Consider the following 16,785-nt stretch of genomic DNA (forward strand, 5'->3'; position numbering starts at 1 on the left):
TGTCTTAATTTAAATTCTCACTGTGTTCACCCATTCTTCTCTCAAGTTTGTTGAGCATCCTTATGATCATTACTTTGAACTCTTTATCAGTTAGATCGCTATCTCCACTTTGTTTAGTTCTTCTTCTGAGGTGTTTATCTTGTTCCTTCATTTGGAACATTTTTGCTGAATTCTCTTTATTTCTATATATTAGATGGGTCAGTTGGGTTTTCCAATCTTGGAGAAGTAACCTTACATAGGAAACATCCTATGGATCCCAGCAGCACACTCCCCTCTGATCACCAGAGCTATATGCTCTAGGAGTGCTCCCTATTTGGATTGTATACAGCCTTCTGTTGTTGTAGGGCAGACTACTGACGGTGCACTGGTAGGTGGAGCTGGCCCTGGCTGGGTTGGCTGTGAAGCCACGCCTCATATGGCAGTGGCAGGCCCATTGCAGCACAGTGTAGCCTTCCTGTGTGGTTGGCCGTGTGACCCATGGGTACATGGGGCTGCTGTTGTGCTGGTGAGTGGGGATGAGTCCCTGCATGCCTGTCTGCATGGGCCAAGAAGGCTTGAGCCTGGATCCTCACATGGCTGTTGGCAAGGCCCTGGGGATGGGAGACAGCAAAGCACATCATATTAATTATCATCATGTTATAGAATTTTTATTACACCTTCACCACTAGTTTTTCCTAAGAAGCTTTATTTGACATACCCTAGTCTCTGGGTATCCATATCATACCTTGAAAACTAAGGACCCTTTGAAAATAGATCTTCCCCATTATCATTGTGATTTTTGTTCTGGTTATTTAATGCTGCCTAACAAATTATCCCAAAACTTAGTGGCTTAAAGCAATGACAGAATTTAATTTGCTTATGAATTTGCAATTTGGGCAGGACTTAGTGGAGTTAGTTATCTCTGCTTTGCTTGGTGTCAGCTGGGGTAACTCAAAGAGGAACAGAATATTTACATTTCTGGTAAGTGATGTGGGAAAGAAACAACTGGGGGCTGTTACAGCTAAGGCTTCACAGGCCTCTCTCTCCCACTTTATGTGGATTTGCCAGTGGTCTCTCCAGTATGGTGGACTTCCGTGGTGGCTCAGCTGGTAAAGAATCCGCCTGCAATGTGGGAGCCCTGGCTTTAGTCCCTGAGTTGGGAAGATCCCCTGGAAAAGGGAACATCTACCCACTCTAGTATTCTGGCCTGGAGAATTCCATGGAATGTGGGAGACCCGGGTTCAGTCCCTGGGTTGGGAAGATCTCCTGGGAAAGGGAACACTCTACCCACTCCAGTATTCTGACCTGGAAAATTCCATGGACTGTATAGTCCATGGGGTTGCAAAAAGTCAGACACGACTGAACGACTTTCACTTTCACTTTTCTCCAGTATGGTGGCATCAGAGTTGTCAGGCTTCCTACATGTTAGCTCAGAGTACTCAGGAAACAGAGGAATAGTAAGAGAGAGAGAGGGTTTCAGGACAGAGCAAGGAAGCGAGAAAGCACATACATACCAAGTGGATACTCCGTTGCCTTTTCGACCTAGTCTTAGAAATCTTGCATCATCACAGGTTTTTTCACTAGAAGCAAGCCAATAAAGCATGCTGCTGCTAAGTCACTTCAGTCATGTCTGACTCTGTGCGACCAGCCCACCAGGCTCCCCCGTCCCTGGGATTCTCCAGGCAAGAACACTGGAGTGGGTTGCCATTTCCTTCTCCAATGCATGAAAGTGAAAAGTGAAAGTGAAGTTGCTTGGTAGTGTCTGACTCTTAGCGACCCCATGGACTGCAGCCTAGCAGGCTCCTCCGTCCATGGGATTTTCCAGGCAAGAGTACTGGAGTGGGGTGCCATCGCCTTCTCCACCAATAAAGCATACACATATTCAAAGGAAGGGGAATTAGTTTTTACCATTTCTTGGAAGAATGTCAAAGATTCTGTGAATTTGTTTTAAAACACCATGGTACCATGACTCTACCATGAGTTGCTTTTCTGCTGTCTCAACTTGAGGCAATAGGGCTGGCCCTGGGCAGAAATGTGAAAGAAGTATGAGTTATCAGCAACATCCATCACTTCCCAGTTGTGGCCCTCGCCTCTTCCAGGGCCTCTCTTCTCACTGGTAATGGCCAAGTGTCTCTGTGGAACTTCTCTGCTTTCCCAAACTCAGAAATTTCCAGCTCCCCTACTCTACACCCCTTCTTACCTCCACCATTAATACTCATCTAAATGATTAATTCACCCAGTACAGTGAAGCCTAGGGATGCTAGGCGCCATTACCAAGGCAGCCAGCAGAGCTCCTGCAGCTTCAGCACACCTAGTACCCGGGCCAACTCTGACCAAGGCTCACGGTGCACCAGTGTTGTCATGGCACACGTTTTCATGAGATACACGTTATTGCTTTGTCATCTTTTGCATTAATGATAACCCACAGCTTTCCCAGGATATTTCTACCAAAACCTTCATTGTCCACTTTAGTATATCATACACTTGTGTTCTCTGAAATATTAAATCAAGATGAGTGGCATAAATGGAAGCTCAGTTCAGTTCAGTCACTCAGTCGTGTCCAATGCTTTGCCACCCCATGAATCGCAGCACGCCAGGCCTCCCTGTCCATCACCAACTCCTGGAGTTCCCTCAGACTCACGTTCATCGAGTCAGTGATGCCATCCAGCCATCTCATCCTCTGGCGTCCCCTTCTCCTCCTGCCCCCAATCCTTCCCAGCATCAGAGTCTTTTCCAATGAGTCAACTCTTCGCATGAGGTGGCCAAAGTACTGGAGTTTCAGCTTTAGCATCATTCCTTCCAAAGAAATCCCAGGGCTGATCTCCTTCAGAATAGACTGGTTGGATCTCCTTGCAGTCCAAGGGACTCTCAAGAGTCTTCTCCAACACCACAGTTCAAAAGCATCAATTCTTCGGCGCTCAGCCTTCTTCACAGTCCAGCTCTCACATCCATACATGACCACAGGAAAAACCATAGCCTTGACTAGATGAACTTTTGTTGGCAAAGTAATGTCTCTGCTTTTGAATATGCTATCTAGGTTGGTCATAACTTTCCTTCCAAGGAGTAAGCGTCTTTTAATTTCATGGCTGCAGTCACCATCTGCAGTGATTTTGGAGCCCCAAAAAATAAAGTCTGCCACTGTTTCACTGTTTCCCCATCTATTTCCCATGAAGTGGTGGGACCAGATGCCATGATCTTCGTTTTCTGAATGTTGAGCTTTAAGCCAACTTTTTCACTCTCCACTTTCACTTTCATCAAGAGGCTTTTGAGTTCCTCTTCACTTTCTGCCATAAGGGTGGTGTCATCTGCATATCTGAGGTTATTGATATTTCTCCCGGCAGTCTTGATTCTAGCTTGTGTTTCTTCCAGTCCAGCGTTTCTCATGATGTACTCTGCACATAAGTTAAATAAGCAGGGTGATAATATACAGCCTTGACATACTCCTTTTCCTATTTGGAACCAGTCTGTTGTTCCATGTCCAGTTCTAACTGTTGCTTCCTGACCTGCATACAAATTTCTCAAGAGGCGGATCAGGTAGTCTGGTATTCCCATCTCTTTCAGAATTTTCCACAGTTTATTGTGATTCACACAGTCAAAGGCTTTGGCATAGTCAACAAAGTGGAAATAGAGGTTTTTCTGGAACTCTCTTGCTTTTTCGATGATCTAGCGGATGTTGGCAATTTGGTCTCTGGTTCCTCTGCCTTTTCTAAAACCAGCTTGAACATCTGGAAGTTCACGGTTCACATATTGCTGAAGCCTGGCTTGGAGAATTTTGAGCATTACTTTACTAGCGTGTGAGATGAGTGCAATTGTGCAGTGATTTGAGCATTCTTTGGCATTGGCTTTCTTTGGGATTGGAATGAAAACTGACCTTTTTCAGTCCTGTGGCCACTGCTGAGTTTTCCAAATTTGCTGGCATATTGAGTGCAGCACTTTCACATCATCATCTTTCAGGATTTGAAATAGCTCAACTGGAATTCCATCATCTCCACTAGCTTTGTTCCTAGTGATGCTTTCTAATGCCCACTTGACTTCACATTCCAGGATGTCTGGCTCTAGGTCAGTGATCACACCATCGTGATTATCTGGGTCATGAAGATCTTTTTTGTACAGTTCTCTGTGTATTCTTGCCATCTCTTCTTAATATTTTCTGCTTCTCTTAGGTCCATACCATTCCTGTCCTTTATCGAGCCCATCTTTGCATGAAATGTTCCCTTGGTATCTCTAATTCTCTTAAAGAGATCTCTAGTCTTTCCCATTCTGTTGTTTTCCTCTGTTTCTTTGCATTGATCGGTGAAGAAGGCTTTCTTATCTCTTCTTGCTATTCTTTGGAACTCTGCATTCAGATGCTTATATCTTTCCTTTTCTCCTTTGCTTTTCATTTCTCTTCTTTTCACAGCTATTTGTAAGGCCTCCTCAGACAGCCATTTTGCTTTTTTGCATTTCTTTTCCATGGGGATGGTCTTGATCCCTGTCTCCTGTACAATGTCACGAACCTCATTCCATAGTTCGTCAGGCACTCTATCTATCAGATCTAGGCCCTTAAATCTATTTCTCACTTCCACTGTATAATCATAAGGGATTTGATTTAGGTCATACCTGAATGGTCTAGTGGTTTTCCCTACTTTCTTCAATTTAAGTCTGAATTTGGCAATAAGGAGTTCATGGTCTGAGCCACAGTCAGCTCCTGGTCTTGTTTTTGCTGACTGTATAGAGCTTCTCCATCTTTGGCTGCAAAGAATAGAATCAATCTGATTTCAGTGTTGACCATCTGGTGATGTCCATGTGTAGAGTCTTCTCTTGTGTTGTTGGAAGAGGGTGTTTGTTATGACCAGTGCATTTTCTTGGCAAAACTCTATTAGTCTTTGCCCTGCTTCATTCTGTATTCCAAGGCCAAATTTGCCTGTTACTCCAGGTGTTTCTTGACTTCCTACTTTTGAATTCCAGTCCCCTATGATGAAAAGGACATTTTTTTGGATGTTAGTTCTAAAAGGTCTTGTAGGTCTTCATAGTACCATTCAACTTCAGCTTCTTCAGCGTTACTGGTTGGGGCATAGACTTGGATTACTGTGATAGCTTTCATATGACAAGCCATTTCTTTGATGGCACAGAAAAGAGGTGGGTTTGCCTTTCTAGGAAGAAAACAGTGGTTACGGGGACAAAGCAGGATTTTTCTTCTTTGGCTCCTTTGATGATTTTGATATGCTAGAAAATAAAATATGGTACCTCAGGATTTTCATAAATCTTGCTGTGTATTTTTTTCAAGTTTGTTAAAATTCATTTTTAGGAAATAAAAGTACTAAAATCTTCTTAGAGCTTTGGAGAATATAGGGATTACCTTTTTTTTCTTTTTTACTAGTAAAAGAAATTATTGTACAGTTGTCCCTTGGTATCCTTGAGGGATCCCTAGAAATACTAAAATCCATGGGTGCTCTAAGTTCGTTATATAAAATGGAATAGAATTTGTATATAACCTACTTATGTGCATCCTCCCTTGTACTTCACATCATCTCTAGATTACTTATAATACCTAATACAATGTAAATGCTATGAAAATAGTTATAAATACAATGTAAGTATTATAGAAATGGGCTTCCCTAGTGACTCAGATGGTAGAGAATCTGCCTGCAATGCAGGTGACCCTGGTTTGATCCCTAGGTCAGGAAGATACCCTGGAGAGGGGAATGGCTACCCACTCTGGTATATAAATAATTGCTGGTTCACAGCAAATTCAGGGTTTGCTTTTTGAAACTTTCTGGAATTAAAAAAAATTTTTTTGATTTGCAGTTAATTGAATCTGCAAATGCAGAACCCAGCGATACAGAGGGACTATAGTTGTCAGAAATTTCTTCTGTTGTATTTACCAAACATATTTTCATTGTGTTCTCAAAGCTGAAATAACCTGTAGGATTTATGTTGTGAGGGCCCGTGACTCTGTACCTTGTTTTTAATCATCTTATGAATTATATAGTGGTCTGTGAAGGCACTACTGAAGTCCATTTTCTGATTTTAAAATATGGCACTTGATTTGAGGAGGGGCGACATGGCCCTTTGGGCTTTGACTTAACTCTTGATTCTTAATCACTTCATTATATATGAGCAGTGGTTCTTAGGCTATTGAATTCTATTTCCAAAGGTGGCTATCTCCAATCTTTGCTATTCAGGAGGATGCAACACCTTGTACCAGGGATCCTGGTATGTTACTGCAGTGCCTGATTACTTTAAGGCTGAGTTCAGAAACAAGTGACTGTCATTATCACTGTGGCTATTTAGTGAGTATTTACTGTGTGACAGGATCTTGAGTTTTTTTAATCTCATGAAATCCTCTGAGGTAGATGTTAATATCCACATTTGACAAGCAGCAAAGTAAGCCCCCAAGAGATTAAATAATTTGCCTAAGATTACCTACTAATACATGTTGAAGACTTGATTCTAAACTAGACTTTCTGACTCCCCAACCCTTGCTGTTAGCCTAGTATACTCTACTACAACTATTAATAATTACCAATTCTCCATTCTTTTACCACCTCCCACTAGCTAATCATGATGCAGACAGCTCCCAGTTGCTAAAGGATGCGCTTTCTTTCCAGTGATATTGCTATAAATAAATCCTTTTTCTCATGCACTGAGATAACATGTATAGTAAGAAGAGAATCCAAATAAAATTCTGAGAGTTTGCAGAGTTTCTATTTGCATGAGAGACAAATAAGCCTCATAGGACTCAGTGACATTGTGTTGCCACATAATGTATATCTTTTTATAATTGAAATGAACTCATGGGAAGCATTGGAATTGATAGTCAGCCTTGGATTCAGACTGTGAAGCAAGGAAGGACCCAGTCTGCTTCCCACTGCACTGTGTAGGACACAACTGATCGACTTCACTTTCACTTCTCACTTTCGTGCATTGGAGAAGGAAATGGCAACCCACTCCAGTGTTCTTGCCTGGAGAATCCCAGAAACAGGGGAGCCTGGTGGGCTGCCGTCTATGGGGTCGCACAGAGTCGGACACGACTGAAGCGACTTAGCAGCAGCAGCAGCTAGTAAAAGGAATAATGCTAAGCAAGAAGTACCTTTATTTATTATTTTTTTTTATACCTGTCTCAATTTGACATTATTTTTTTTTTATTTTATTTTATTTTTAAACCTGAAACACTGTATTAGTTTTGCCAAACATCAAAACGAATCCGCCACAGGTAAATCTGGAGGGTACAGTGTGCTTCTTCCAACTCTCACAGAAGTGGCTGAAGAAAGAAATGATGGAGCAGAGATTCCCAGATTGGTACCCACATTCAAACTGTGAAAATCAGGATTCAGAGCCTCATCAACTGACTCTAAAGTCAGTGGCAATGAGATGAGTTTGCCCTACAAAAGTTCATGATAGTGAGGGTCTGATGACAATTCCCTTTTTAACTTCAGCTTGTGTTGTCACCTAGCCAACTCTTGTGATAAAAGTTCTATATGAGGTCAATGTGCTAGGCATTGCACCATAGTCTATTAGGATTGAAGGTGGGAAGAAGAATAAACAGACAACTATAACAGTGATAAGAGCTGTAACTAAGAGAAACACTGAGCACACTTGTCTAAAGTAGGTAGGTCTAGGAGGACTTACCATAAATGGTGTCACCTGAGATGAGCATTCATTTATTTTTAAAGATATTTTTATTACTTTCAAATATGTACATGCTTGTATACATTTGTCCCAGAAAAATGAAAACTTTGAAAACTTATAAAATACTATGGTGAATAAGAGTGAGTGGTGACAGTAAATATCCTTGCTTTGTTCCTGATCTAACAAAGGGTTCAGTCTGTCACCACTAAGTTTAAAATTATCTGTAAGATTTTTATAGATAATGTATACCAAGTTGAAAAAGTTCTCCTCTATTCTTATGTTTTTGAGTGTTTTTTATCATGAGTGTTGATTTTTTTTAGTGCTTTTCTGAATCTATTGATAGATTAGGATCAATAGTATGATTCAAACATTCGTATGATTTTTCTTTTTAAACCTGTTTTATGGTAGATTGTGTTTATGCTTAACATATTGAACCAGCCAACTTGATTATAGTATACAATTCTTTTCATCTATTTCTGAGTTCTATTTGGTAATACCAGCTGTGGATGCTTGTGTCTCTATTTATGAGGGATATAGGTCTGTAGTTTTCTGTGTGTATGTGTGTGTACGCATGTGTATGTGTACTGTCTTTGTCTGATTTTGGTACTAGGATAATCCTAGCTTAATAAAATAAATTGAAAAAAAAAATAAAATGAATTGAAAAATGTTCCATCATCTTCTTTTTCTGGAAGAGATTGTATAAAATTGGTGTTAAATCTTCTTCTAATTTTTGGCAGAACTTTCCAGGGAAACCATCTGAGTCAGAAAAGTTTGTTTGGTTTTGAAGTTTTAAAATTATCAGTTGGATTTTCTTAATAGTTATAGGACTACTCAGATAATCATCTGTGTGAGTTGTGGTAGTCTGTGTTCTCCAAGGGATTGACTGTTTCAATCTATGTTGTTAAATTTATGAGTGTACAGTTGCTTGTAGTATTCCCTTATTATTCCTTATGTCTTCAGGGTCTGTAGTAATATCCCCCATTTCATTCTTGATATTGGTAATCTGTGTCTTTTCTCTTTTTTCGTCAGTCTTACTAGAGGATTGTCAATTTTATTGATCTTTTCAAAGAACCAGCTTCTTGTAACATTAATTTTCTCTATTGCTTTTTCTGTTTCAGTGTCATTGATTTCTGTTTTAATCTTTATTATTTTCTTCTTTTAATTTGCTTTGATCTCATGGGGCTTTTGCTCTTATTCTGTGTTCTTGAGATGAAAGCTTAGATTATTTACTTGTGACTTTTCCTCTTTTTCAATCTAAGCTTTTTAGTGCTATAATTTTCCTTCTTAGCACTACTTTAGCTGTGTTCTAAAATTTTTGTTATTTTTATTTTCATTCATTTCTCTGTATTTTTCCATTTCCCTGAGACTTCCCTTTAACTCAGTGACTACTCAGAAGTATGTTGTTTGGCGTCCAGGTATTTGAAGCTTTTCCTGTTACCGTTCTATTATTAATTTCAGGTTTGATTCCACTGTGGTCAGAGAACACTGAATAATTTCAAGGTTTCTTTTCAATTGATGAGGTTTGTTTTATGGCCCAGGATATACTGAGTTAAACGTGTTCTAGTATATGTTATGTGGGCACTTGAAAAGAATGTATATTTTGCTGTTGTTCGATGTTCTATAAATATCGATCAAATGCTGTTGGTTGATGGTATTTTTGAGTTCTTCTGTGTCCATCCTGGTTTTATATGTACTTGTTCTACCAGTCACTGAAAAGAAGGGAGTTTAAATCTCCAATCATATTTGTTGATTTGTCAGCGTATTGCTGTTCATCCTGCTGATTATGCCCTTTGTATTGCTGATCCTCCTCACAGCGCTGATTATCTTCTTGTTCACACTGTTTGCTGAACCCAGGGTAGACAAGGGGCAAGCTAAGAGGCTGGAAGAAGATGGGAGGAGCCGAAGGAAATGCAGACACATTTCTTCTCTCCTGGCTGGCACAGCAGCCATAATAGAGCCTCTCTCCTGGTTGATGCAGCAGCCATAGCGGTAGACATAACATAACCATAACATAGCCCTAACATAACCTCATATAACATAATCATGAGGCCGCTCCAGTGTAGCCCCAGTGCAGCAGCAGCCAGGGCCTTCATGGTGAAGCTCATACAGGCGTACCTCACAAAGTAGCCCGTGACCAAGCAAGTACCTCCAGACGCGCATGTGCAGTGCTATAAGTGATCTCAGCTGTTACATAACTATGCAAAGTCATTGTTTACGGAAGATGGGGCAAGAGGGCGGCGAGAGCTTAGGGCAGGACCCTGAATGGCTCCATCTTGTTAATTTCCCCAAGGTCGCTTTCCTTTTATAATTTTTCTTCAAGTGTTTTACAGCTCTATGGGTTGGTGCTTAATTATTTAGGATTGCTAGGATTGCTGAGTCTTCTGAGTGGATTGTCCCTTTTAGCATTTTGTAATGTCTCTTGTGCTCTCTGGTAGCTGTCATTGCTCTGAAGTCTATCTGACATTAATATAACTACTCCTGTTTTGTTTTGACTAAGGTTTCCATGCTACATTTTCTATAATCTTATTTCCAATCTACCTATGTCATTATGTTTGACATGAGTTTTTTGTTGAAAACATAAAATTCTGTTAGATTTTTTAACCACTTCAATTTCTGAATTTTAACTGATGTATTTAGATCACTTGTGGTTAATGCAATTATTGATATTTTAGAGCTAAGTCCAAAATCACTGCAGATGGTGACTGTAGCCATGAAATTAAAAGATGCTTGCTCCTTGGCAGAAAAGCTATGACAAACCTAGACAGCATATTAAAAAGCAGAGACATTACTTTGCCAACAAAGATCCATATAGTCAAAGCTATGGTTTTTCCAGTAGTCATGTGTGGATGTGAGAGTTGGACCGTAAAGAAGGCTGAGCCCCAAAGAACTGATGCTTTTGAACTGTGGTGTTGGGGAAGACTCTTGAGAGTCCCTTGAACCGCAAGGAGATCAAACCAGTCCATCCTAAAGGAAATCAGTCCTGAATATTCATTGGAAGGACTGATGCTGAAGCTGAAACTCCAATACTTTGGCCACCTGATGCAAAGAACTGACTCATTGGAAAACACCTTGATGCTGGGAAAGATTGAAGGCAGGAGAAGGGGATGACAGAGGATGAGATGGTTGGATGGCATCACCAACTCGATGGACATGAGTTTGAGCAAGTTCTGGGAGGTGATGAAGGACAGGGAAGCCTGGTGTGCTGCAATCCATGGGGTCACAAAGAATCGGACACAACTGAGTAACTGAACAGCAAAGAGCTAAGTCAGCCATTTTTGTTTTCTGTATGTTCTATTTTCATATCTCTGCTTTATTCTTCTAACCTTCCTGTGGATTATTTGAACAATTTTTAGAATTTTAAGAGTATATCTCTTTGTACAGCTTATTTAGTGAAGGAAATGGTAACCCACTCCAGTATTCTTGCCTGGAGAATCCCATGGACGGAGAAGCCAGGCTACAGTCCATGGGGCCGCAAAGAGTCGGACATGACTGAGTGACTTCACTTACTTACTTATTAGGTATATTGCATATATATAACTTATCAGTTTGAGACATTTTATCAGTTTGAGTGAAATATCAAAATCTTACCTTCCTTTACTTCCCTTTACCTTCTTTCATTTCTAATTGTCTTTATTTCCTACACCTACATTTGGAATCACATCAGACAGTCTTATAATTCTTGTTTCAAATGTGAAGCATTATTTAGAAAACTCAAGAGGAAACTGGCATTGAATTATTTATATTTTTACTGGCTGTTGCTCTTCTTTCCTAATGTTCTAAGCTTTCTTCTTTTATTTTTCCTGTCTGTTAAGAAAACTTTCTTTAGCCATTTTTAAGGGGAAGCCTGCCAGTGTCAAATTCTCATAGTTTTCATTAATCTGAGAATGTCTTGAATTTCCCATCATTTATGAAGAATATTTTCATTGATATAGGACTGGATTGATGATCCAACAATCATTGGATTGACGATTCTTTTTTTTTGGAGGGGGAGTGTTATTTGAAAACTGTGCTACATCCTTCTAGCCTTCATCAGTTCAGTTCAGTCGCTCTGTCATGTCCAATTCTTTGTGACCGTGTGGTCTAGCCTTCATAGTGTCTGGTGAAAATCCACTCCTCTTTGAATTGTTTTCCTTCTATATACAAGTTGTTGTTTTCTTGCTGCTTCTGTGATTTTTGTTTGTTTTTGGTTTTCAGAAGTTTGACCATCATGTGTCTTGGTGTGGATTTCTTTTTTTTTTATTATTATTATTTTTTTAATTTTATTTTATTTTTAAACTTTACATAATTGTATTAGTTTTGCCAAATATCAAAATGAATCCACCACAGGTATACATGTGCTCCCCATCCCGAACCCTCCTCCCTTCTCCCTCCCCACACCATCCCTCTGGGTCGTCCCAGTGCACCAGCCCCAAGCATCCAGCATCGTGCATCAAACCTGGACTGGCCACTCGTTTCATACATGATATTTTACATGTTTCAATGCCATTCTCCCAAATCTTCCCACCCTCTCCCTCTCCTGCAGAGTCCATAAGACTGTTCTATACATCAGTGTCTCTTTGAGTTTATTTTCAGAATTTGTTCGGCTTCTTGAATCTGTAGGTTTACATCTTTTGCCAACTTGGGGAAGTTTCAGCCATTATTTCTTTGAGTACATTATCAGCCTTACCCTCTTTCTCCTCTCTATCTGGATTCTGATGACATGAGTGTTAGAATTTTGTTGTAACCTCATAGGTGCATTTGGTTCCTCTTCATACCTTTATTTCTTTGCTACAAACTTCTCTTATTCCATTTGTTTCCAGCATTGTGTAATTGCTCATCAAAGTATTTATGATGACTGCTTTAAATTTTTTGTCATATAATTCTAATATCTCTGTCAATTAGTATTGGTATCTGTTGATTCTTTTTAAAATTCTAATTGTGGTTTTTCCTTGTCCTTGAGATAATGTATGACTTTTCAATTGAAATCTGAACATTTTAAGTGTTACAGACTGTGGATTTTATTTAAACCTTTTAACTAGCTTCCTCTGACACTGCTCTGGCAAGGGAAAGAGGACAGCATTGCTTCAGTATATATATTTGGCCTCTTTTGTTCAGTATAACCTTGTGTTACCCATTGTGTTTATCTATTATGTTGAATCTGTAGATCAATTTTTGGAGAAATGACATCTTAACAGTATTGAATTATACAAAAAAGGCCCAATATGTATTTAGTCTTCTTTACTATCCCCTGCAATGTTTTGTAAATTTGTAGTTTCCTTAACTAATTATCTTTTTGGTGCTATTATAAATGGTATTATTTCTTAAAATTTATTTTCCAATTGTTTATTGCTAGTATATAGAAAAACAATTTTTTAAATTGTGTATAGTGAGTGTATATCTGCAACCTTGCTAAATCTACTCATTAGTTCTATTAATATTTTGTGAATTTTATTGGATTTTCTATGCACATGCTCAAGTCACCTGAAAAAAAAAAAAAACCATAGTTTTACTTCTTTTCTGAACAATATGTCTTTTCCTCCCTTCCTTTGTTTTTCTATTTCGACTTATTGCTCTAAAACCTTTAATGCAACATTGAAAGAGGTTATGAGAATTAACATCCTAGCCTATTTCTAATCTTTAGTCTTTAGGGGAATCTTTAATCTTTAGGGGAAAAGCATTTAGTGTTTTGCCATTAAATGTGATGTTAGTTGTAAGTTTTTAATAGATGCTTAGATTGAGAAAGTTTCTTTCTACTCCTAGTTTCCTGAAAGTTTTTCTGAATTTCATGAAGGGTATTACATATTTTCATATGACTTTTCTTCAGCTTTGAGATAATCATATGATTTGCTATTCTGTTAAATGGTGAATTGACATAATTTTTTAAATCAATGATCAAATTAAAGCATAAAGGTATTCTTATTAAAAACTGTCAAAAATTAAGGAGGCCCATTTTCACCTTTATTTAACATTGTTCTTCAATTCCTGGCCAATGCAATAAAATATGAAACATAAATAAGTGGCCTAGTACCATCATATGTGCTATGCTCACTTCCATCTAACCATGGCCCCAAACACTGCTCCTTAAGGCTTTGCACTGCATGTTCTGTTTGCCTTGAACACTCCTCTCTCAGATATATGCATGACTCGTTTCCTCGCTTTCATCAAGCCTTTCCTCAGAGAGGTCTACACAGAGCACCTTATTTAAAATTATGAAACCTTCTACTTCTTGCCTTCTTGTCTCCCTTATTCTACTCTGCTTTTCCATTGGATTTATCACCTTTTCACATGCTATATTTATTATGTTTATTTGTTGTTTTTATCCCCCACTAGAATGTAAGCTCCACCAAAGTGGGGATTTTTGTGTGTATTATTCATATTTGTTTTCCTATTGTCTAGTATTATTCCTTGTGTAGGAGATGCTCTTTAGATATGCACTGAATTAGTTAATAATTATTGGAAAGGAAGAGAATAAATTCATGATTATTTGCCTTCTTAAACTGTCTGATTAGAAATCCCAAGGCAATCAAACAGAGAACTATTAGAACTAATAGGCAAATCAGGAAGAAAGATCAATTATTATTTCATATAATGTCAATAACCTATTAGTAAATATTTTAAAACTCTTATGTAAACCTAAAATGCCTGAGAAAAACTTTTATTAAAAAATCTCAGAACCCATATAAGGAAAATTATAAAACTTTACTGATATATAAAATAACAAAAAGTAAAATGATGTGTTTCTGAATAATTACTAAATATCACAATATAGTATGAGGTTTTTTTAATATTATCAGATCAGATCAGTCGCTCAGTCGTGTCCGACTCTTTGGGACCCCATGAGCAAAAGTAACTGAGAATACTTTTGAAGAAGTGGGGATTATATTTGGTTGGAGAATTTCCTTCATTATAAGGTGTTGAAACATAGCATTGTACAACAATAATGTAAAGGGTATCATTTCAAAGAGTAGACATAAAAATTAATGAAACATAGGTAGTCTAGGATCTAGACTTGATTATACATAAGAATTAGCAAATGTGTTAGGAGGCATCACAAAGCAGTGGAGCTGGGCAATTGATTAATCATTTTTAAAAATTAAGGTGTCAATGCCACTGTCTCAATTCATGCCCCCCTCCTCTCCCATTGTGTCCACAAGCCTGTTCTCTATGTCTCCACCTCCATTCCTGCTCTGCAAATAGGTTCAGATAGATAGCTAGTGGGAAACTGCTGTATAGCACAGGAAGTCGGCTTGGTGTTCTGTGATGACCTAGTGGGATGGGATGGGGGGTGGGGAAGAAGCTCAAGAGGGAGGGGATATATGTATACACATGACTGGTTCACAACATTGTACAGCAGAAACTAACACAACATTAAAGCAATTATGTTTCAGTGAGTGCATGTGTGGTCAGTCGCTCAGTTGTGTCCTACTCTTTGCAAACCCGTGGACTGTAGCCCACCAGGCTTCTCTGTCCATGGGATTCTCCAGGCAAGAATACTGGAGTGGATTGCCATTTCCTTCTCCAGGGGATCTTCCCAGCCCAGGAATCGAACCCAGGTCTCCTGCATTGCAGGCAGATTCTTTACCAACTGAGTTGTGAGGGAAGTCCATATTTCAATAAAAAATAGCAAAAAAAAAATTAAAGTCTCATGTGACATATCAAAATAAATGATAGATGGATCAAATGTTAAGTATAAAAACTAAAAAGTAATGAACCATAAAGATAAAGAGAAACAAGTGATTTTTGTGTTTTTAGGATGGGGACGAGGGGAGTAGTGTAATTGTAAAACAGGGAAAGGAATAACAATGGGAAAAATAAATCACTTTCACTACTTTTTACACCTTAATATCATCCATTGATTTTTAATTAATAAAAAATATAGTATACAAAAATGCTGAATTGTTTTCTTTGAATCCTACATTTGAGCTAAATAAGTGAGAAAAATAATTATCTGAGGTTTATATGTGTTTTTTTCATCAAATATCAAAAGCATTGAACATATTATACATGGATTTTAAATTAAATAAATCAGAAATCACAAAATATTTATTTTCCCTCTAATTTAAAGCTTTCCTAGCATTTCTCTTTATAATTAACATAGTTTGGGTTATAAATAATATATCTATGTTGCATTACATAATTATTAGCTTGTTGACATTGTTTTTATGAAAGAATATGGATGATTTTAAAGATTTTCTTATGCAAGAATGGTACATATATGGAAGCTTTGGGGTTTTTTTTTTAATATGCTCATTTTTTTCCAGCTTAAGATTTTAGTATGAAGAAAGTGAATCTTAAAAGTTATCATCACAAGAAAATTTTTTATAACAATGTTTGGTGATGAATGTTAATTAAACTTATTGTGGTGATCATTCCACAATATACAAATATCAAATCATTATGTTGAAATCCTAAACTAGTATATCAATTATTTCTAAATAAAAAATAATAATTTGATACAAGTTTTATGTATATTGTTGAATATTTATATATGTATATTTCTTTGTTGTTACATATATTATTCAGTACTGTTATTGAATTAACAATAATACCTGTGAAATTCCTTACAATTTTGTGTATCAACTAACCTTCTTTAGAAAATTCTAATGATGTTCTCAGATTGCATGCTAGATTTTTTGCATTGTTATATTTGTCATTGTTGTTTAGTGTTGAGGATGGAAATCTCTATACATGTCAACCCAATACTTGATGCGTTTTCCAGAAATCATTGAAGGGAGATAGATTTCATATGCAGAGGTGAATAGGAAAACCCTCTCCCTCCCCGCCAGGACAAGCTCAAACCCTACACTGCTGCCCTGCCTCTCCGTTCTTCTGGGTCTGCCAGCTTAGGTCCCTTGCTAGGTCCTTGATGTTTTACCTCCTAATTACAATTCTTCTCGGCATCTCAGACTTTTCACAAAAATTCTCATAACTTAGCATGCATGCTAAGTTGCTTTCAGTTGTGTCCTACTTGAAACCCTATAATTTGTAGCCTGCCAGGTTCCTCTGTCCAAGAGATTCTCCAGGAACATAAAGGACCTTAAAAACAAAAGTACAAAAAAACTGAGCACTGTATATTTGTGTGTGTGAGTATATATATGTATACATACATATATATATACATATATATGTGTATGCTGCTGCTGCTGCTGCTAAGTCGCTCTGTGCGACTTAGTATGTGTCCGACTCTATGCGACCCTATAGACAGCAGCCCACCAG

The 16,785-nt window shown here is 38.1% G+C and overlaps 1 protein-coding gene across 1 annotated transcript in view; it reads left to right on the forward strand.

Annotated features, from left to right (window-relative positions):
• Positions 1-16,785, forward strand: part of DDAH1 (dimethylarginine dimethylaminohydrolase 1) — a 144,599-nt gene that overhangs the window by 22,176 nt on the left and 105,638 nt on the right. The gene's annotated exons all lie outside the window — the stretch shown is intronic.

Source organism: Bubalus kerabau, chromosome 6, assembly GCF_029407905.1.
Source record: "Bubalus kerabau isolate K-KA32 ecotype Philippines breed swamp buffalo chromosome 6, PCC_UOA_SB_1v2, whole genome shotgun sequence".
NCBI classification, from domain to species: Eukaryota; Metazoa; Chordata; class Mammalia; order Artiodactyla; family Bovidae; genus Bubalus; species Bubalus kerabau.